We start from the raw sequence: 22,591 nt of genomic DNA, 5'->3' as shown, positions 1-22,591 counted from the left end.
ATATTTCTCAGATTTTCAATTGTAAATTACATAACAAGGCTACGCACAACACTTTTAGAAATGGGAACTCAACTCATTTACAGCCATGTATTTAACAAGAGTCCATCAAGGGACTGACATTTTCATGGCAAAAAAAAAAGAAAATCTGGGAATCAAACATAAAACCATGTCTTCATTTCAACTGCTGAACATCAGATATTCTTGAGCAATAAAAAGATTTTACGACTGTGATGGTGACCATACTGGTTTAAAGTCTGTACCATTTTAATTTACAACTATCGGTATATAGACATCATAAAAAAATTCCATGTCAATATGCGATTCATTGTCGAGATATAGCGATAATGTATCAGGCTGGCCAACATCAGGTATTCATACTGAATGTCAGATTAGCAAAATTTTCATGTACGATCAATTATACACAAAAAGAAGTCTTCTGGTGTAAACTCATGACTGTGTATTTAGGAGTAACAGTAACAAGCTTTTCAAAATACTCAGCACCATGGTTAAAAACAGCAACGCACAAGAAAAACAAATGCATCCATTGAATTTACAAAGGAATAAGAATTAAAGTCATCAGACAGGGTATATGCAGTTTCACTCTGTAGAAAAAATCCGTGAATCATGCCAACTTTTGTAATAGGTAGAATTCTTTTAATAACTTCAAAGAATCATTGCTATGTAAAATGTCTGAAATATACACAAATTAGAGTGTTTGCTGCACTGGACAAATTAAAAGTTTTTTTGATCACTGAGGGATCTTTAGAGACTAATTCTGTAAATAAAACTAGTTGTTAAAGTTGTTGATAAAACTATTCAGCTTCATTAGTACTCAAATTAGCAAAAAATAATTAATGAATGAATTTGAAAGAAACAAAATCTGCTTTAAAATTTTAAACTTTAGGACTAAACCTGGAGCAAAAGTCTGGAATCTGATTTACTAATCTACCAACCATCTACAAATCTGTCCTCATATATATATATATATATATATATATATATATATATATATATATATATATATATATATATATTATTTTTAATCCGAGCAAGCTAATTTCGTTTTTTACTTTTTTGTTGTGGTATCTTAAAATTTGCAGCATTAAGAGTATTTTCTATAATTAATGCTTATATTTCACAACAATGTAAATTTAAATTGCCTCGTATCTACAGCAGTGCAATGTGAGCATACAATGAACAATGTACAGTGGAGCCTCATTAATCCGGACTCCATTTATCCGGAAACCTCGCTATCCGGACATAATTCAACAGGAACGGAATTCCTAAACGTTAATTTGCTCCGTTAATCAAGAAATCCGTGTTCGGATCCGGAAATCAAAATCGGGGACCAAATGTAAAATTACATTAAAACTTGTCTCGATAATCCGGAAATAATCTGTCCAAAAATAAGAAAATTCGAAAAATCGTATGTGAAAATACAATCAGAAGAATAATACATAAAACACAGTAGTGAAGCCCTTGAGAAACTATGGCCACTTTCAATAACTAAGTAGCATGACCATATTGTAACCAGTGATTGTATAAACAATGTCTGTTTTAGCTAGTCACCGACGGGGTGTTAATAATTAAATAAACACACTGGGATCAAATCGTCCATGCTTTTTTATGTATTTTGAGCAGACGTCAGCAAATTTCACCAGTGATGACATAAAACACAATAGTGAAGCCCTTGACAAACTATAGCCACTATCAGTAATCATTGCAGATAGATCCGTCAAAGAATCCAGGCAAACAAAGGTTACAGACTTCTTCAGGAAATTGACATAATAAATGTATGTACAGTACATACATGTACATGAACATAGTGTGATGTGTTCGATGTGTTAATTGTCTAAACTTCTATTTACTGTATATGTACGTACAAGCACGTTATAATAATGTGAAATAAACACAAATTAATAGATGTATTCATTAATTTATTTCAACCATTATTGAATATACAGTACATTACATTTAAAGCTAGCATATACATGTACATATATACGGTGTGACGATATCGTAAAATAAAAACTGTGCATGATTCAATTATCCGGAAAACTCGTTAATCCGGACATATTAGCTGGGAACGAATGTGTCCGGATTAATGAGGCTCCACTGTATATACACTAAAAGTTATATCCCTAGTTGATTAAAGTGTCCACCTTGGATACGGGAGGTCGCAGGTTCAAACCCCGGCCGAGTCATACCAAAGACTTTTAAAAATGGTCCTTGCAGCTGCCTTGCTCGGCGATCAGAATTAAGAGGTTAGTGTCAAGACTGACTGGCCTGGTGTCAGGGTAATGTAATTGGCTAAGACATCATGCTACATATCTGCAGCATGATGTCCCATTGCCAGACATCACTATAAACTTTCACAATGCAGACATTGTAGTGATATGACTGAAAAATTGTTAAAGCTACATATATGTATATATATATATATATATATATATATATATATATATATATATATATATATATATATATATATATACATATATATATATATATATATATGAACATACATCCCTAGTTTGTTTTAGGATGGTTCTGCACCCTACCCTCCTTAGCTGGCTTTTTTGGCTTCAACTTGGCACCTTTAAAATGTATTTTTCACTTGCAATGCAAGCTTTGTGTTAACTGCACCAGTGAATATGTCCTATTAGTTTGCATTTTTTTGTGCATAATGAACAGGTTTCACTACTGTAATTCAAGACTTTTATAATACAAAGTAATGTGTCTATTAATACAGGTTTTACGGTATGTAATAGAAATCGACACTACTAGGAAAATCTGATGTATAATCAAAAGGGTTTTGCTGCGATTATTCCAATATTTTGCTGAGGGGTTGGGGGAGGCTGCGTGCACATAGGATATAAAATGGGTAGACGAAACTAGCTCTCACACAAACTTACCTTGCTATAGATATTAGAAATGAAATGCGCAGGCAAGTCTTTTGAAAGTCTCGTCATCTATTTATAACATAAATTAAAAAAACAATAGTTTAAAATTCCAGGATTACATACAAGAATATGCACAATGCCTCTTGACGGCTGTATTTTAAGAAGACATTTAACTGTCACGGTTCAAAGATTTCCAGGAAAACATGCCGTTGTAACGCCTGCTATGCTATTTTTAGTACGTGACCTCACTTTCGTGTTAATAATGCCAGCATAGATTTATTTCACTTGAAGTTCATACAGGAATTCACTGGACTAAGAAACAATCTCAGCTAGCCTATGCTGTTCATTCTCTTCTTTCAAACAACGAATCTGCTAGAATATTGCAACAGAGATTACTTTAGAGGAAGAAAAAGAAGGTATATGAGCAACTGGTTCTCCACAAGCAATACATGCAATCATTTCACATATGGTTAATCTTCGCAACAATGAATTTTACGTAGTCATTTTGAAGGGTCGGATCGAATGGAAGGTGTCATGACAACACCCCACCCCATCTACTTAAAAAAATTGAAATTTGACCATCGTTTTATTCTTGCATGAGTTTACTGGATATTATGCACAATTTGATTAAACCGACACAGACGTTTGCTTTGGTTTCCTTTCGAGGAAGTACAGAGACCTTATGAAATTCTGGACCAACCCCATGTCCTACAATGTAAGACATTGCACATGGTGGTTTTGTTTAAGCGCTCAAGGTCTTTCCTGTAGGACTAGACCAACCCCCAACCCCACAACTTGACGTGATCCGTTCGTGACTAGTGTCACACACAAATCACTTGCAACGAAATACAGCAGCAACAAACATTCGTAGGACACATTTATATTGATGTAAAGAAAATCGTTATGGATGCGCGATAAATACAGGGGTTGGTTAGAAAGAAAATTTGGAGTATCCGTCCATGAATGAACGGATGGGGGTTCCAACGTGTACTGTTACAGGTTAGAACCAGCGGCCCCGAGTGGCCGAGTTCCGGATCACTGCCATCTCACCTCTGTCTGCGTGTGTTCGAGTCCAAGGCTCGGCTAGCGTGGGTACAATTTTGGACACGGTCAAGTCCAACATACAATGTTACATTACAATAGCATGTAATGAAATAATACAAACAATAAAGCTAACAAAGAAAGCAAATTAAATATACATAACACCAAATAAGGACATATTTTGAAACTGGAAGCATACGTTTCATTCTATTACATGAATGACGTCAGTTTCACATGTACCGGTATTTCATAAAACCTCCCCGTGTTGACGGCTAAGTGAAAGTTTTTGAGACAGAATTTCTGTCACTGATCTCAGTTATGTGTTTGACAGTTCATTCTTCGCGTATTTCTTAAGAAGAAATCGTTACTATTCTATGTATAGTACCTACATCGTAAAATCGTTAAAACACACAATCCAAAACGTCCTTCCTTCTGTTTTATAGGCGAATTTAAAATATACTTGTATGTCATATGGTGGTCCGTATTCAGTCTCACTTTCCAGTACAAAAGCTGACTTGAACAGTTTCCAAACCCTGAACGGCTAACTCTGAGAATAAACACTGAACAAGTCGCCTGTGAGAAGCTTATGTGGTTGTTACTTGGTTCTTTCACTCAAGTAATGGCCGCTATGTTTGATTAACGATCGACATAATTAATACCAGATTGAATGGTCTTAATACTTTAAAGTTCGATATTAAATTTAGTCTAAATTACTTCGATGTTTATTTTTATTAGTCTTTGTTTCTTTTTTTTTAATAACTTTTTAATTTGTATTATTTAATTTGATGCAGCCATTGCTGAACAAGGGTCTATGTCATTTGCAAATAATGAAAAGAACTTGATACCATGATTTTTGTCAAATTTGGACGACTTTATAAGGCGATTATAAATAAGAAAAAGTTTTTAAAGTATTTTATTTATAACAGCTGCGGCAATGCTTAATGGCGCGTCCGCATCATTTCCTTAAATACTTAAGTCATTTAAACAAGAGATATCCTCAATCCACCGCATCTAGTTTCATCGAGTTTCTTTCTTTACCACGAAGAGGGTTAATGATATATCTATTTTTATTAACTGAGGCCATATTGGACGGCAGATCGTAATCATTTTCACAACTCTTAAAGACTTTTATTCCAGCATACTCTCTGGCAAACTTTCTTAGAATCTTCAACCGTTTTTTTTTAAATACAGTTAAACATAAATCAGCTGAAAGCCAAGAGATTCAAAACGGACACAAAGTCATACCACAAGCTCATATGCCTTTATAGTTATGCGAGTTAGAATGTTAATATCTGTCACAAACTATTTTTTAGACAAAGTGCTTTTTTCACACAGCTAAACATCCGAGATTAAGTTAATTAGATACTTCATGCATCACTTAAGTATGTGGACCTTTCTCACAGATTATGAAATGTTAACTCCACTTTTCGCCATATCGGGTGCACAGCAGAGAACTTGTTGACATCGATTATATGCAATTCAGAGTGGTTTTGACAAAAGAATTTCACATGACTATTGATTTGATTTATTTTTCATCGCTTTTAGGCCTCGTTTATTGTAATGTCAAAAATGTTTTCATAAAATCCAATAGCCCCGCTAATACACTAAAACCCACCTTTTAAACAAGTGTGGGTGTGTGGGGCTCTAGCTACTAACTAAATGCACTGAATCAGAGCGCATATCATTCAGCCATTTAGGTGCAAACGTATTCAAACCCCATATAAGAAAGGCCATATGATTGGCCGAAGCGTCACGCGGACACACGCAGAATAAAACTAATGACTCGTGCTTCTGTAAATATGTAGCCTGTGTAACTGTTTTTGGGATTGCAGTTTTAGTTGGCTAAAAATACGTCAACTGTAGACGGGAGCAGAATAACGCTGGGGTTTTTTTGTGTTTTTTTTTTCTTCATTCTTGTCATTCTGTGTTTTCTGGGGGGAGATTTTAAAAAAATTGTTGTTTGGGGAAGCTGTACGCTAATAAGGGTTATGTGATGACAAGAGTATTTATGTGATCATGTGATATCCAATTACATTGCATTTGGACATTGTTCTTAAAAATGTCATATATATATATATATATATATATATATATATATATATATATATATATATATATATATATGTGTGTGTGTGTGTGTGTGTGTGTGTGTAATTAAATCTACATGATCTGCATCGGGGAATTATGATGATAACTGTATCACGAGTCAGTAGATATGTAAGGTGTTACAAATGTGTAATGGAAGCAACATGCGATAAATAAAAAAGAGCTAAAATATGAGTAAAATTATCTTCCTATACCTTAGCTTGTCGATTTCGTTAGCCATATAAAATGGCAGAGACAAACATACGTTGTGCACCATTTTATAAAAGTACAGCCTTCTAAAGTGGTTTCCTGTCAAAACGTTAAGTGCCCTTGTACACCTCACTTTTAAAATGATTCATCCATCGGTTTAATTGCCGCCAAACTGTAAGGCAGATCAGAATCAACTGTACCAACTTGGAAGGCCTTCTTGCAAGGATGATTGTATTCAGATTGGTCAAATTCTTTTCAGCGTTTTTTTAAATAGACGTTATTGACATTATTATTAGTTACTAATATTTTTTAGTTTGTCTTGTCAAAGTGATTTTTTCGACAGTTCATTAGAAATATTTGTAAGTGCACAGGGGTACTATGAATGGCACAGTATATGCTCGTCCACTTTGTCAACAACTAAAATGTTTTTGCAGAAAATACTGTACTTCTTCCAGCCAAAGGGACCTTGACCTTTGAACCCCAACATATATAGGCTTCGTCTTGTAAGCTATTCACAAAGTTCAGTTAAGGTCTGTGATGTATATAGCTGGTGTCACTGTGCGGAAATAATTTTTCTTCTTACAGTCACAGTGACCGCGACCTTTAACATTTTGACCCCACAATATAGGCTTCTTCCTTACTCCAAGCACAAGCCATCTACAAAGTTTGACCCAAACAAGAACTATTGTTATTGATTGGAAACCACATGTCTTCTTTCAGCTACAGTAACCCTCACCTAAACCTCTGACCGCCTTATTGCATCTATAGATGGTTGAGAACTCGATTTATTGTGCGGAAACCATTTTCTTCTTTAAGTAACATAGACCTCGAACAATGACCCGGAAATCAATTGGGTTCTTCCTTACTTCAAGTACAAATCAGCTACAAAATTTGCTAACTGTATTGGTGACAAGTCGAGTTCTTGTGAGGAAACCACATTTCTTCCAGTCACTGTGACCTTGAATTTGATCAAGAAATCGATAGTGCTCTTTTCTTCCCAAAGTGCAAGAAATCCACGAAGTTTGGTAACTGATTAAGATAGAAAACTCAGCTTAAGCTGCTGAATCCAAATTGGTAACAGATAAATGGAGTGGTAAATAAGCATACTACGTTCGTCCTTACTGCGTGCGTATAAAAAGGCTTTCATGCCAGAACGCTTGATGCTCTATTTTTCTATTTTTATTATCGCTGGCTAAATCTGTATTGCGGATCAACATCATTTGCATAAATACGAAAGGACTCCCTGCCTAAATGATTTCTGTCAAATTTGATTTAATTCTGATCTGCAGGATTTTGCTAGAAAAATCATACAAAAACTTGTATACTTTAACAGCAACGGTCATAGCAGATAGCAGACCAGCATTATTTGTATAACAAGGACGCCCTTTACGCCACATTGTCACATTCTGTCACATTTACTCAGATTCTGAAAAAGCGTCTTTTGAGAAGATGTCGTTAAAGCTTTTTATATTTTAACTAATATATCTGGCTGCTTCAACAGACCTGTCAGATTTGGTCAAATTTTGTTTTGCTGTTTTTGTTAAAATGTTTTGCTATATTTAGTAATGTAGGAATATATGATGGATGATCGGCATCATTTGAACAAACTTGAAGGCCTTAACGTCAGGTTGCTTTATGTCCAATTTGGGAAGATTCTATTCAGCAGATTTTTGGAAAGAAGTCATTAAAAGGTTTTCTTTTCTTTTTTTCTTGCAAGATTGACCCTGTTTGATGGTGGGTCAGTATCATTTGTATAACTCGTAAATGTATCATGTCAGAATGTTTTCTGTCACATGTTGTTAACTTCTGTTCGACCAGGTCCTGTGTTCAAGAAAATCAACCTGAGAACACCAAATTCACGCTGTATCAATGATATAGATATACCACAAAATGTATAGATTTTTCATTAAAAGGAAACGAGACTTGCCGAGTTTCCCTTTAATGAAAAATTTACACAACGAATGGTATATTAGTAATACAACGTACATAGTATACACGCATTTATTTATATTACATATAAATACTCATATTTGCCCTTCCAACGGACTTAAGATTGACTACAGGCAACTGTATATTGACCGAGTGAATGAACTCCTCACATTCCTGCCGAGTGTGTCCCCAATAAAACGTAGTTATATAACTTATGTGGCTATTCACAATAGTAACATTTAGAAACATTCCATAACCCTTTGTATTTAGCAATATTTTTTAACTAAAAAAATATAGCTTTCAAATTCTCGAATGTATATAAACTGGTTGATTACAAAATATAAACAAGAAACAAGGACCAAGAAGGTATTATAAAGGTGAAAACCCCATATCGATACACCCATCCATCTGGGAGGAGTTCAGATAGTATTATCAATATGTATTTACAAGATGACCGCTATCCCTTAACCGGCTTGATGCAGCTATTCCGTTTTTTGTGCCGTTTTCATGATATTTGTGCTTGTTGCCTGTCTTCCTCTACGTTTTTGTGTTCTTTATGTATTGGCTGTTTAGTTCGTATGTGTTTCTTCATCTCCTTGTTTTGGAAACGAGAATAATTAGACTTTTTTCCAGCTGTCTTGCTCCACTGCTACAACTTCATTTGAACGAATTCCCATCACGTGATACTCGCCGGTCAACCCGTTTATGCTATGATGCACCCTCATGAATTGCTTTAAATGACCACTCCTTGGCTCTCCACACTACAATGTGCTCTAGACTAAACGAACTGGGATTACATTCATCATTACATAAATGTAAACAGAAGCGAAAAAAGAAACTTTGTTTCAAAGCTGGCCGACGTAGAACAGAAAGAAGAATTCCAGTTATCTCCGTTATGCCCTTTCCGGCTCGACAAAATTCGACCGTTAATTTAGATAACCTAATTCAAATCTCTATTAATTCGTCAACCTTCGTGTCAACTATACAAGAGATACCTCTGCGTATTGCATTATTAAATGCCCAATCAGTACAACCACCAGAAAAGCGCACAAAAATAGTTAATTTTATCAACGACCAGATATTGACGTCTTTTTTCCTGACAGAAACATGGCTTAAAACATCAGGCGATGAGCCCAAGTGTGCGGATCTAACACCCACTGGTTACTCCATCAAGTCGTTACCCCGTAACTCTCGCGGAGGTGGAATTGCTGTCATCACAAAGAACTCCATGATCAAACGTCTTAACCACACCGCAAGCAGCAGAGAGGGTGAACAGACCATAGAATTCCGACAAAAACAAATAAAACAAACAAATAAATCATCTCGTAGAAAGGTCCAGATTTTACAAATGAACTTTCCTTGAGATGTTTATTTTTGCAATGACCGATTGTGCTAATAAAACCTCAGTTCGAAATAGTAGCTGAAAAAATAAAGTACTCTACGTGTTTATTTATTTCTTGTTTATTTTTTTGACGACCAACGTTGGTAGGTACCCTCTCTGCTGCTATTAATTTATGTAAATTTACCACCATACCAAGTTTGATGAATATTTCTCAACGCGTTCTCGCTGTCGTTTCTCCTCATCTGTTTCATCTTTATTTGTTCTATGTTTCAAGTAATATTCAAGTTCTGATGGTGGTTTTTCTATTTTTGGATTTATGTTCTTTCTGTGTTTATAATATATCATCAAACTTCTGTATTGATCTCCACCGCAATTTTTACAAATCTGATATAATCCTCTAACGCCGTTGTTACATCCAACACATCTTCGTGGACCAGCATGAGGGTTTTTCTTTATAAGATAATTATGTTTCTTGCAATATTCTCCACGGCACCTTTTGTTGCATTTATCTGTTGTTCCTTGACGCAGCCACGCACAGTTGTTCATTATATTAATGATATCTATTTAATTAAATTTAATTTTATCATCACCACTGTTACCCAAATATTTTATCAATACCCACACGATATCTTGTTCTTGGATCATGTAAATTTATTGTTATAAATCCATGCGGGGTAGCTTGCGCTCGTGAGAAGAAATTTTTGAATTTAATTATATCCATGTCACCACCACACCAAGTTTGATGAATATTTCGCAACGTGTGTGTGTCTACGCCATTAAACACAACTAAAATGTTGCAGTTGTCTCTGATCACCTTCGGAATTTGTGTATATCGTTGAGTAACATAGATCACGTCTGTATTTTTATGTCTACCTCGGGAAAATATTCTGGCTGGATTTGATTGTTTATCTAGCATCACATCGTCGTATACAACTAAATTATTAATAAATCCGTCCAAAACATCTACGGATGGTGCTTCATTAATATCGGTTATAAACTCTATAACATCATTACCTTCATCCAGTAATCGCGCGTTTTCATTGAAATCTTTAAGTACATCATAACATCGTTGATCATCAACGGATGGTGCTACTAAATATAATTTATCCCATTTCAACCATCTCATTATCAGATTAAGTAATAATTGCGTCTTACCCGATCCAGATGGTCCTATGATAATCATTCTGATGGAGTTCGGTAGCGCAGGATGATGCTTAACTGGCTCTCGTTGCCGAGTTGCTGAGAAATCAATTATATCCATATATATTATAACATGAATTTATATTGTTTACGCTGTAAAGTTAAAACTCCAACTATTGATTTAGCTACAGTTACAACAAAAAATAAAAAAATAGCGTACGGTGGAAAATGTTCTGTATGCTGTAGAAAGAAATTTTCGTTTTTACCTAATAAGCGGGGGGGTGATATTGCTAATTTGATGTCAAAGTTTCCAGGTGCTCCATGGGCTAAATATAGTGGAGAAAAACATCTACCAGGATATAATTATTGCGGTCCTGGTACCAGACTCGATATCAGGCTCGATAATCAAGATCAACCAAAACCAGGCGAGGAACCAATAAATGCTATTGATCGAGCTTGTCATGCTCATGATGTAGCTTATAAAAGTCAAAATCTACAAGATAGGCATATTGCAGATGTAAAATTAATTCATTCATTAAATTCTATAAAAAATAAAAATATTAGAGAATCATTAGCTAATTGGTTAGTAAGATCCTCGATGAAAGGTAAATTAGCGATTGGGGCTGGTAATTAATAATGGAATCAATTTATTATTCGCCGAGGGGATACTGGAGAGGCAAAGCAGCAATTGGTAAACTCGCTGATGCAGCATCGGTTAAACATTCTACTGCTAAAGCGTGGTTATCTAAACAAGCAATATGGCAAATTTATCTACCACGTCCTAAACACATTCAGTACTCGTATTTCGATGTCAGTGTTCCTAATGAAGTTCATCAAGCTGATATTCTGTTTTTACCGCATGATACTGTACGTGGAAAAACGTACAAATACGCGTTAACCGTAGTTGATGTTGCAAGTAGATATAAAGAAGCAGAGCCGCTATCGGCGAAAACATCATCTGAAGTAGCCGATGCGTTTGAACGAATTTATCAACGAGGTGGTCTACGATGGCCACAGCTACTACAGGTTGATCCTGGTAAGGAATTTCTTGGTCCAGTATCATCGCTGATGAAACAACATAATACCAAAATACGACGAGGTCATACTGCAATTCACCGTGATCAAGCAATTGTTGAGCGATTTAATCGAACACTTGCTGAACGGTTATTTGGATATCAATACGCGAGGGAATTTATTCAGGATAAAAGATCTCGCGAATGGGTTGCAAGATTACCAATCGTGATAGCTGCATTAAATAATGAAATCACACGAACAACCAACATGAAACCCATTAGCGCGGTCACAAAAAAAAATATACCAACACAACGAAAAGATGCTGGAAAACAAAAAATATTAGGTGATGTTACAGTCAGATATTTATATGAGCCTGGTGAACTTGAAGGTGGTAGCGCGAGAGCAACTGATCCTATTTGGAGTGTTACCACACACAAAATATCTACCGTGACAAGATCCACTGGAAGAAATGTAGGCGTTTCCAGACCTGCAATCTACAGATTAGATTCTGCTGCTCCTCAACGTGGATTTACACGTGAACAACTACAAATAATTCCCGCGGATACACAACTACCGCCGCGATCACTTCGGTGATTTCGATCACTTAACTAGCGCCTCTACGTCGATTACATTCGAGACAGGTTAACATGATATTGTCTCGTGTATGACCGCGACTATTATCTTTTCTATCTACGGTAAATTGTCTTGAATCATTACTCGAATACCGCCATAACATTATACAATTACAACTGGTGCAATGATTGTTCTGCTGCTGTTTTAACTCAATAATAAATTCAACATCAAGATCAAAGTCGCGTTTATTTTTTTTGTCAGATTGTTTGTATCCGATTAATTTTTTTCTTATTATATCATCATCGATGATGTTAAATTTATCAACGATTTCAGGAATTATAATTCTACGTAATTGAGATATATTTCTGACCCTCGATACCGCTAAATAAACTAAATTTGACCACTCGATGCGATCGTCTATAATCCAGACTCGTGTATCAGAAATAGTTAATCCCTGAGACGAGTGGATTGTCATGGCGTATCCCAACACCCATGGAGATTTGTCAGCGCGTAATGCATCTTCGACTACACTGATATCAACGGCGACAATATCATTTAATACGAGATTCTGTTTCCTTGACTCTGTCAAGGGTCCTGGAATATCAACATTAATATTCTGTTTTCGTGTATCTGATGGTCTATAACACAACGGTACGGGTAGTTCTGAATATTGTTCTTTATGTAGCTGAAATAACTGTTGTTGTAAAGCGTCTCTGATTATCTTTCTACTTGCTACGATCAAATCGGTGGGTCTCCATGAGTTCAAAAAATCACTCATTGAGGTCTCTGAGATCACTCCACGTATTATTTCACACTGAATTTTGTTTGATTGTAATCTGATTAATTTTTTAAACTCCTTCAAATTTGCATCAAGAGCTCTATGATCATCATCTATTTCTTCGTAATAATCAACGAAATTTTTTAACCAATCATGTGGAGATGGTCCAACAAAGGGCGGCGGTTGACCATGATCGCCACACATTATTATGGCGGTATTTTTCGTCAACAACCAATCAAGAAACGTTTTTAATGTATCTAATGACACCGTGCATATCTCATCCCAAATAATTATTTTAGGTATATATTTTTCCCCCATCCGTTCAGGAGTCCATGTATCCCCGCGCCATCGGAAGAAACTATGATACGTGCACGATTGTACTTGCCGCTGTTTCATCTCACGTGCAAGTCTATGTGTGGGTGTCAGCACGATCATATCTGAATTTCTAAAAACATTAATCGTTCGAGTTGTTTTGCCGCATCCACCAGGTCCATTGAGATATACTGTCTTATATCTGGTTATTGGATCACTCAACGATGGTGCTTTCGACATTTCTGATATTTTATTACCCTTACGATAAACATCTCTCACTGGAACATCTGCTGATTCTACATAATTGTGTAATAGTTCCTTTTTTATTCTCCACGAACCCCATCGTTCATCATTACTTGTAAATTTCATAACAAGTTCTAAATATTTACTTGAAATATAAAACGAATCTGTTGCGACTCTGACTGCGGTCTCAGGAAATCTATTAATCATCGATAATAAATTTATAGAAACATAAGCCAACATGGAAGATCTTAGATGAGTATATTGCGGGGATACGTCATTTATGTAACTAACGATCGTACCTAATTTTGTTCCGTCGGATAAATAAACACTCTCTCGATTTACAAATGTATTTTTCGCCGTTGTATCAGCGATTATAAAATCGTACTCGGCATCATCTAAAATTAATCGTGCGTGATGTCTTTTATAATCATATGCACCACCTTGAGTAAATTTACCTATAATTTTTCTACCGAGATCTTTTGCGGTTTTGAGTTTAATCTCGAGAATTTTAGGAATATCATCTTCGGAAACTTCAGGATATTTTTCCTTAAACTCGCTGATAACTTCAGAATCTGACATGGGCAACCAAACTTTGGTCTGTGCATGATATGATATAATTGCCTCACTGACCACCAACGATGTCAGTATCGCACAATCTAGCATATATCGCAACAGAACTATAGGTGCCCAACGTTTTTCACAAAAATGTCTGCCAAACCAAACATAACAAATCTTGTGAAGATTTTCGTTAAACTCGAACGACTCAATACAGGCGAATCCAGTCAGATCAAAATCAGGTAATGGTCCATTAATTGCCACTCGCGTCATCTCGTTTGTAGGGTGACCAAATCTTTCAAAGTACGTAGAACAATCTCCGTATCCCAGAAAACTTCCTGGATAACATGCAACCATATCAACCGAAATAACATCATTGTAATTGTATTTGGTATTCCATAATCCGCCATGTCCATATTCGACGCAACTTGCGCGTACGTCCTCGAGTAAATCAAATCGTGTTGGTTTCCATGAATTTCGTTCCCTGGCAAAATGAGCCGCAACAGATGGAACGGTAAAACAATTAGTTAGTAATTTGTCAGTATTTTCCGCGTGCTTGCACTGTAAAAACGTCGCAAGATTTTTCATCTCGTCATGGAGGGATTCTGTGCGATATATTTCACCGTTCGGTTTGACAAACTGATCAAATTCACCCTCCTCATTACTTTTGAATAACCATACCGATACAGGATCGGTTTTACTTATTTCGTTGATAAAATCAAACATATCTGCCACAGAATTATCTGCCACAGAATTATCTGCCACAGCCATATCTGTGGGGTAAAATCTAACAGTTCGATCACGTGGAAATATTGTTACTGCGTTAGTCCATGCGTGCGCGTTATGATCGATAATATTTATTGGAGCTCCTTTCGATTTATATTTCGACTGGTACAGTACTTCTCCCGTTATTGTTGCTACGGTTATTGGAAATTTTAATATTTTTCCTAACTCAGCAACATCTTTTATTGTAGCACCAGTATCCCTAACTGAATCAGCCCACGAGTTTATTTTTTCACGCCTTAAATCAGTTAATCCATTTCCACGCATCGCGTTTGTAAAGTGTTCTATTACTCGTTCAGCCACACAATTTAGCCTTGACAAGGTCAAGGATGATAATTTCATCGGCGCTAGTTTATCAACGTTGGGTTTTTTATTTATCTCATAAATTCCATAAATAACCGCTGTTACAGGATACGCTCGCTCATAATACGGTTTATCAATACCAGTCAATAGACCCGGTCTGGAATTTTTACTTAATATGATAGTTTTATTATTACCAAGGACAGGATCATATTTGTCACGGATAATCCAACTACCTGTTTCTGTTAATACAATAAATTTTACTCTGAAGAAATATTTTTGATTGCCCTCGTATTCAGCGATGTAGTTAATGATAGTTGCCGCTCGCTTGTCATTCATTGTAGCGTCCGTGACAAAGTCAGTGTCCTTGACTCCGTTAAGGCGTATAATCTTGAACGTTGACCATGTATGAGATGCACCATCCGTGTAAAATTCTTTCTTAGCGTCATGAATTTTCGAGATCAAACTTTTATTTTTCGGATCAACCAGATCTCGTACTGGCAAGTCAGAAGATAATCTGTCAAGGTTGAATTTATACTTAACAGGCCTAGTTTGGGATAATCTCTCAAACTCGTTCATATAATTAAAACAAATATTTAAATAAAGAAAATTATATATATATATACAATGTCCCAATGCAGATGGTTGATGATCGGCTCAGTAAATCGATGCAACAAATCCTGTAGAAAGGAATTTTGTTGGATGCACTCACAAAACATACGACGAGGAAGTCTAGGACCAATACCATGTCTACGGTGTGGTATTGGAGTACGTGGAAAGACAAAATTATGTGGGAAGTGTGGCGGGAAACGGTTCAGAGAACTTAAAAGATATTATGACAAAAAAAATAATAGCGGTGAAAACGCTATAAAATCCGTGGAGGATTATATATCAAGATTTCAGACAAACAATGATTTAAACATATAATATTATTATAATGGAGCAAAATATATTTGTCCCACATCCTGTCATAACAAACTATGAATCAAATATTAATGGTATCATCAGACACTGTAGGTTAAAAAAACCAGTTGGTAATGTTTCTAATACTGGCTATCTTAGATTTACAGTTGGAAAGAGAAGATATCTATGTCATAGATTTACATACGAGTGTCACAAGGGTTTGATCAATGACGGTCTTGTTATTGATCATATTGATGGAAATCCTCAAAACAATAATTTATCCAACCTTCGTGTTGTCACTCGAAGCGTGAACTCTGCATGTGGTAATACAGGAAGATATAAGACAATCGGAAAGAGGGGGGTAATTTCTACAAACATAGAAACCGGTAAAGTAATTATGTTTCAGTCTATGAACGCGGCTGCGACATATTTTGATATTAACTCGCGTTCAGTACAAAATGTAGCAGATAATATAACCAGATCTGCTTTCTCGAAAAAATATAAACAGAAAATTACATTTCAGTATCAATAACTATCATCACCACATTATTAACTATCATCACCACATTGAATTAATTTTTTTAATTTATGTCACAGTAGGTCCTCCATACACTACTGAATTTTTGATTTAAGGGGAGATTACTTTGTAATATATAGTTTTCTTCGTAGATGGTTGGTTTTTTATGATCGTAATTAGTCAGTTTAACTAATTACATCGTAACTAATTACATCGTAACTAATTACTCGTAGAAGTATTATTTATGGTTTTTAAATATTTTCCCATCATACAAAAGATAATATTATTGATCCGTAGGAAGCTGTGTGTAAACAGAAACCGTTACTCATTGTAATTGACCTGCAGTTGTGTGTTCACTGAACTTACAATTCTGGAAAGTTCTTTGACTGGTGCATTAATGATACTGTTATTATTGATTTTCGGTCTGCTACAAATACAGAAACTATTATTCAGAAACTGTTATTATTCAGAAACTGTTATAAATACAGAAACTGTTATAAATACAGAAACCGCTACAAATACAGAAACCGTTATTATTCAGAAACTGTTATAAATACAGAAACCGCTACAAATACAGAAACCGTTATTATTCAGAAACCGCTGTTTAGTGTAAATATTGGTTCCTTAGCTATATATTAACTTCCGAAACATATGTTCGTAACAATGTTTGATAGCTCGATCAGTATGGTATTGGACTGTGGCGCTCGCGGTCCAGGATCGAATCCCCATGGCTGACAATTTGTCGGTGGTGCGCATAATTGCGATTTTTATAATAGTGGGGGGAACCGCAATAACCCCTCCGCTCAGCAAATTCACAAACCACAATATTGACTTGTGGTTGATACATATTTTCGTATCACCCACTGGATTAATTATTGTGGGTGTGATTTTGCTGAGCGTATATGTTTGTACTGTCCTTAGTTAAGTTATATGTTTGTACTTCATTCATAATCTGAGCTCGCTAATACACTCGATAGGGGCTCTTCATTCATTGTATATAACCATTTCATTGTATATATATATATGTCCGATAAACTTGGTAGATTGCGGTGGCAAGCTACGAGTTTAATGAGGACTGTGCCGTCCTTAGTTAGTTATATGTTATATGTATACCTCTAAACTTGGTAGATTGCGGTGGCAAGCTACGAGTTTAATGAGGACTGTGCTGTCCTTAGTTAGTTATATGTATATCCTCTAAGCTTGGTAGATTGCGGTGGCAAGCTACGAGTTTAATGAGGACTGTGCTGTCCTTAGTTAGTTATATGTTATGTGTATATCCTCTAAACTTGGTAGATTGCGGTGGCAAGCTACGAGTTTATGAGGGTTGTGCCGTCCTCCCTCTTGGGCCTCTAGACCGTTGTTTGGCGGGTTAGGGGCTCTCGTAGAGGGAATATTTGCCTAATGAACTTGGTAGATTGCGGTGGCAAGCTACAAGTTCTTGGCTGTGCTGTCCCTGAAACATCCCGACGAACTCGCTAATACACTCGATAGGGGTTCTGGGATATTTTTTTTATTTTAAAGATTTATATATTATATAATGAACCATGAAAATATCAATGATGTAATTGTCGCTATTAAAAAATTAAAAAAAGATGGAATTAATATATCTGATGAACTTAATCCTGAAAAAATAGTTTCTGACTTTGAGATTTTACAAGAACGTAAAACCATGGGGACACACACACTATCATCTGAATACAGGCTCATGAAACGGATTCAATCGGCAATGTTTCAGTCGCTAGCTACCGTAGAAGATGATCATGTGAAGGAGTTCGTTCCTCTTTCTACCGCCGTAGAAAGAATTAAGTCGTTATTATCCCACGAGTATGAGGCAAAGAAAACGATTAGTACCCGCATAAGACAATTAAGAAAAATAATGTTAGATCGTGAAACGATCCAGAGTAACTTCGTTACTGATGAAACGATCCAAGGTAACTTCGTTACTGATGAAACGATCCAAGGTAACTTTGTTACTGATGATAATGAAAATGAAAGTTTTGGTAACTGGGGTCCATGTCAACGCTGACCACGTGTATTGGTAGTCAAAATCAAGAAAGTTCTAACCTTGTCAAATTTGTTCCTAATAAATTTTATTTATTATAAATTTTATTTTTACTGAGGATTTATTTTTTTTTACTAAAATCAAGAAAAATGCACAAATTACTTGATTCTGACGGGGTAGTTGGTAGTCAAAATCAAAGAAAAATGCACGAATTACTTGATTTCTGATGGGGTAGTTGGTAGTCAAAATCAGGAAAATTGAGCAATTTCGTTAAAAGAAAATAAAAATCTCAGTAAATAAATAAATAAAATTTGTTAGGAACAATTTGACAAGGTTAGAACTTTCTTGATTTTGACGGGGTAGTTGGTAGTCAAAATCAAGTAGTTCGTGCATTTTTATGTTTCTGAGGGGGTAGTTGGTAGTCAAAATCAAGTAATTCGTGCATTTTTATGTTTCTGAGGGGGTAGTTGGTAGTCAAAATCAAGTAATTTGTACAATTTCAGTAAAATTAATAAATATTATTTTTTTTAAGTTGATCGAATTTGATTCTGATCTCTGTTACAAATGTTCTTCTAACTGTTAAGAAATCCTCGCGTGTAAAAACCTCCTCCACATGAAGATCTACGACAAAAGTCCTAGGACTTTACATACAGATTTATTACAAGCTCTTCTTCACGTATGTCAATCAAGCGATTAAGGTGGTCTGTGAGTTTAAAATTGATTCGCGTTAACATATTATTGTGACACCGCAAATACACGGGATTAGTTGGTTCTTGCACGATTAAATTTCCAGGGGGAACTTGTGGTGTGAACGTGTACAGGATGTATCCTTGTTGAGCCTGATTTGATCTTCCGAGATCTATTTGATAGCTGCCATCGATTACGTCACAAACCAGATTGACCGCGACCGTCGATGTTATATTAACGATCCGCGGGGATACGTGTCTTCCGCCGCCATGTGGATCATTATCATATCTGAGAACGGTTGGATATGGTGCTAGTTTTCTCCACGCATCGAGTATTTTAGGAAAAAACTCATCAATGACATCACTGACAGATTTTCTCAACTCGGTTACACTATACCCCGGGAATTTATAATTCGGTACATCGGCTTCTGTTAATTTATATTTTTCTAACCATGTATATGCCTCAAATTTTTTAAATGATGGCCCTAAACTAACCATCGCTTGAACTATTCGGTTATTAAAATATTCCATATCTGATATAAGCTGATTTAATATTTCCACACGCGTGATGATTTTTTCACGCGATAACGCTGATATGTCAAACATATGTTCGTTAAAATATTGATTCAGTTGATCTAGTTGTTTTTTACATTTTTGATTGATTTCCTGAAAATATATAATAATATCACTCCGATCAAAAGCCAAAACATATCCTGTTTCCCCCTCCCGACTTAGAAAAGTCCATGTCTCTATGGGGGGGGGAGAGGTGTGAAAGATAAAATGGCTAAATATTAATTTATTTTTAAAATCACGTAGTTTCCCCCCGTATGTTGGATTAATTTCATGATATGATTGTCTATCCGTGACATAATCAGACTTTTTCGGTTCTGGTGGTCCTTCATGCACCGGGGGAACATCCGGCCATCCTAGTACGGATCTGATTGAAGATTGATAAATATCAACGGCATAATCAGGCGAGTTTATTTCAACCGTCGAGGACAACGTCGGCTCATGAACGTTTATTGATATTTTTGATTCCTTTCCCGTTATTGATTTTATTCTACGCGCAAATTCCTCACTGATCTCTTCAATCTGGTAACTGCCAGTTGGTATTCCAACAACAACCCAGTCAGGTGTTCCATCGGATTTGTTCTTGTTAGTAAATACAAGCGAATTATTTGCTGGTGTACCATGAAACGATTTTGATCTGATATTGGGCCAGCTGTAATATACCCGTAATTGAGCTAGTGCTATTTCTTTTACTGGAATTGCAGTAGGAAAATTAACACTAAATTCAGGATTAGTTGAACTTACCGAGATCATCGTTATCTTTGGCGGAGTTGTGTTGGTCACGATCTGCTGGAGTAATTCTGTCATTATTAATACTTGTATCTTTAATACCTTCATCGTATATTTTGGTCATCATTGAAAATTCGAAATCAGATATAATTCCATCACTGAGACTCGCTGATAACAACGAGGATAATTTCGAGTATGCTACCGTCACTGTATGTAATTTTATTTTGTAATCGGATAACTTTTCGTTCGTACAAGTACATATTTTTTTTGTGATGATACCAAGCACACCTGCAATAGTTGTTGCTGCTGAAATACAAACAGTTACAGCTACTGGTGCCATCGTTGTCAACGCTGATAATATTACACCGGTTCCAGCAACAACAGCGGATACTGAATAAACAATCACATCAACGATAACCAATCGTCGTCGATATTTTTTTACTTTTACTGTATATTGATCGACTTGATCTTTTAGCGCAGCCTGCCATTCACGCGCTTGATTGTATCTGTATTGCGCACCGTCCATATATATTTATGCAGTAACCAATTGAGGTGTTTCAGCTACAAATTCCAAACACCACCAGAAGGATGTTGCGGTTAATGTCTTATCATCTGCTTCCAGGATAAATATTTCTTTGAATCCGATATTTAATATAACAGATACAACCCCGGAAAACCTGTCGGTGGAATGACGCCATGGAAACGTTGTAAATATTTCAAATTTTGCAGCACTGAACACAGACAGCCTGTACACGCCAGTGGTTGTTGCGGTATATTCGATAGTATTATTCTGTTTTGACCATGTTGCGAATCCCGATGATACCGTGTATACGATGTTTGTGATATGCCCGGGAGATATTTCAGCTGGAATTTTAATCAGATTGATTTTATTGATAATCTCAGGAATTCCCGCTACGGTGTCTAGTTGTGTTCGTTTGATCGTGTCTAGGTTACTTTTGATATCAGAAAGTTTCATGTCAATGACGGGAGGATTTCCAAAGAACTTATTTGTGGCATCATCGGTTTTCTGAAAATTTCTTCGAAGCCTTGTAAACGCGCCCGTGTGAACGTCATACTCGGCCCGTAGCGTGGATAATTTACCGTCTACGGTGCCATAGTTGACATCAACGTATTTTTTTGTTGCTGCGTCTTCGTCAGATGTTGGATCTTTTAAAACTACTATTTTGTTTCCGTTCATGCTGAGTTCACCCATCATTGTGTCACCGGTGTTTCTCACGCGATTAGCAACACTTTTTACAATTTCATCTCTGATGGTTTTAAGTGACATACTTGAATCTCTGATTTTGCCGCTATCAGTAAACACGGGAATATTATCCGTAACTGCACCGAGTACTCGCCGGACTATATCATTCCATCTGATATTGCTGGTTTTTAGTTTACCGTATCGATCTTGAAAAATAACAACTTCATCTGGGTCAACTCCAGCCAGGTTCATAATATCAGCGAGGTCATCTTTAGTCGCATACTTTGACAGATCAACGTCGGATTTTATTTTCTTACCAGTAGAAGATCTTCCGTAAATATCAACCATTATAATAAGATCCGTTGTTTAAAATGCTTTACGCGCAACATATCGGTTGCTTGTATAATCGTGCACGACTTTATGTGGCGGCTTGGATGATTTTGATATTGCGTCGAGTACATTAATTACTTCACGGCCGCATATTGGCGGATCTGTCATTGTTTGTGTGGGTAGCGTTGAATACCAAACTTTATAACCGCTAGTTGTTGCGTGGAGTGGTGCGACATACTTGATAAATTCAACAGGTGGAGCTAACCCGTACGAGTCAAAATAAACAATTCCACGCGGATCAATCGCGTATGATACCCAATGAGTACCAGGTCCGGAACGTTCATCGAGATTAATAATACCTGTTTCTAGTTTGTTTGGTTGTTTCGGTAATTGGTCTCGCATAAAAACACCTCTAAAGGCAGATATTTTTAATTTTTTAGCA

General features: G+C 36.1%; 1 protein-coding gene across 1 annotated transcript in view; it reads right to left on the bottom strand.

Annotated features, from left to right (window-relative positions):
• LOC149793591 (uncharacterized) overlaps positions 1-22,591 on the bottom strand; it is a 93,575-nt gene that overhangs the window by 52,908 nt on the left and 18,076 nt on the right. The window lies entirely within an intron of this gene.

This window comes from Sinohyriopsis cumingii, chromosome 8, assembly GCF_028554795.1.
Source record: "Sinohyriopsis cumingii isolate HCF-2022 chromosome 8, ASM2855479v2, whole genome shotgun sequence".
Classification (NCBI taxonomy): Eukaryota; Metazoa; Mollusca; class Bivalvia; order Unionida; family Unionidae; genus Sinohyriopsis; species Sinohyriopsis cumingii.
Note: the sequence above shows the minus strand (reverse complement) of the source record. Positions and strands in the feature narration are given on the sequence as shown.